Source organism: Arachis ipaensis, chromosome B05, assembly GCF_000816755.2.
Source record: "Arachis ipaensis cultivar K30076 chromosome B05, Araip1.1, whole genome shotgun sequence".
Lineage (NCBI taxonomy): Eukaryota > Viridiplantae > Streptophyta > Magnoliopsida > Fabales > Fabaceae > Arachis > Arachis ipaensis.
Window position 1 is genome coordinate 144,506,056 of NC_029789.2, and position 2,187 is coordinate 144,508,242.

At 35.3% G+C, this 2,187-nt stretch overlaps 1 long non-coding RNA gene across 1 annotated transcript; it reads right to left on the reverse strand.

Moving 5' to 3' along the window:
- On the reverse strand, nt 501-1,537 carry LOC107644666. Its single transcript, XR_001621371.2, has 3 exons — nt 1,455-1,537; nt 1,287-1,335; nt 501-885 (listed from the first exon to the last, which is right to left on the reverse strand). It is a non-coding gene; the product is annotated as an uncharacterized LOC107644666 (long non-coding RNA).

A 2,187-nucleotide genomic window follows, 5' to 3' on the forward strand; every position in this document is an offset into this window, starting at 1 on the left:
AATGAATTATCTACATGTCATGGTCTGTTTTAGAGTTGTGTAGATCTAACAACCCCAGAAGCTAGCTGGTGGGGGGTGAGAAGCCCAAGCAATTATAAAGGCTATCATGCCCATATCTCCAAGCAATGGACACAACACACAAACTCTAAACCTAGGGCTGGCATCTACAGTGGCCCAATAACAACAATAGATTAGGGTCTAACACATCTCAAAACTGAGTAGGTCTAAATTAATACCAAAAGCTAGCAGAAGGGAAGAGGGATGTCCAAAGACTTAATAAACCGACAATGGCAATATCCCCAAGCAAAGTGGAACTAACCAGTGTGAAATGCATAATCAACGCATAATCTTTAACTAAATGAAGTCATGGATCCGCATTACAGATTAATATCAACAATCTACCTACTGCATGCATGAGTAACTTAATTATTCGAGTTACTCATTATATTATTGTAATAAGATAACTTGGCCAGTCTTCTCAAATTAAAAACTTAATGACATCCTATCATTGCTATTACGATAAACCTCTTGTGTTGTCCACAATGGATAAGCCCATGGTGGTGGTTTTGGCAAGAGAGCATCTCCATTTGCCAAGGGAATTCCACCTTTGGAAAGTTTATGAGGACTGGACGTGTCCTTGGAATTGCTATGATAAATGTTTTGTAGTGAAGGGAATATATCAGAAATATGTTTCTCATTTTATGAACTGCTATATTCTTTAAAACTCATGGGGATTACTATTGAAGTAATACATTATCATGTCACATCTCAATACTTCAACACAGATCATGTAAGGCGCATTCTCCCTAGAATTCAAGAGAACAGCTTCATCTTCAGGAATATAAAGCACACGGTACATGCCCTTTCCCAAAGGAAAACAAACTCCTAGGAATAAGGAAAGCAAGATTCATAGATAAATAAGAACCAAGTGAACCCATAAATAAAAGAATGCATACACACAAATTACACACAAAAAATGTGAGTTTAAAAGCAAAGAACTAACAACAACCAACAATTCCTTGAGTGCACAAATGAAAAGTTGATTAATAGTACCACTAAAAAAATGGCCCCCCAATAAACATCAGAATGGAAGTTTCTAAACATGCAAAGCAAGGCAACTAAAGAAGTATGGAAATTGGTGCTATTGCCACAAGGAGAATTTCTCAGACTAGATTTTGGGAATAAAATGCCATCTGATTCTGTTCGGACGAAACACATGACAAATAGTAAATCCTTTCAGCATCAAAGAACAATATTAACATCATATCATTCACAGTAAGAAGTACCTCCAGTATTCTGTGCCTCTGTCAAATGTAAATTGATCTCTGCTAGAGACTTAAAAGTTAAAACACAGAAACAGCAACAAATAGGTGTCAGAAGCCAATGATGGAACAGGTTCAAATAAGTAAATATATACATACATATTATCATTAAAAATATAATAAAAAAACAACCTCATGCAAAGCATGTTTGCAGTCTTCAACTGGAAATACATCAACTAACCCAAATGATGTCTCTTCTAATAGAATTAATCATACTTGTAAATCAAGAGGAAGTGAAACTTGTGTCTCTTCTATTTTAGCAGCAAGAGAGATGCAAGCGGCTGCTTCTTCTTCATGGTGAAGGTGAAGAGGAATCTGTGAAGGTAGTTAATAGCAAGAAGCTGTGAAAGCAGAGAATGAGAAATATGCATTCACTCTCAGAATCCATTCCTTGTTCTAGAAACACATGATCATGTTCCTCATCATCAAAATAATATTGTTCTAAGTAGTACAAAGAATCTATGTGTTCCTCATCATATGAAATAGAAGTATCAACGAATACTTGTTTAGCATGAGAATGAAAACTTAACTAGACATATTCTAGCAAATAGAAAGTTAAGTATTTATCCGGACAACCTTGGCTACCAGCAGGATTAACAATGTTTGATCCTTCTTCCAAGAAGGACCAACTGCTATCAATAATCGAAACATAGAAAGAATTCAAGCAACCAATAACTTATCCAGTTTTAAACAAGCAGAATTTAAGTTAAATCACAAAATCCTTGAAACTCAATTGCAACGAAGAACAAACTCCAGGTCTTAAACTGGGAGATACAGCCAAATACAGAACTAACAGAAGCAATTTTTAAGAAGCAAAATAACAAACACATAGAGTGCAATCAATGCATTATTACTAAATGTTTGT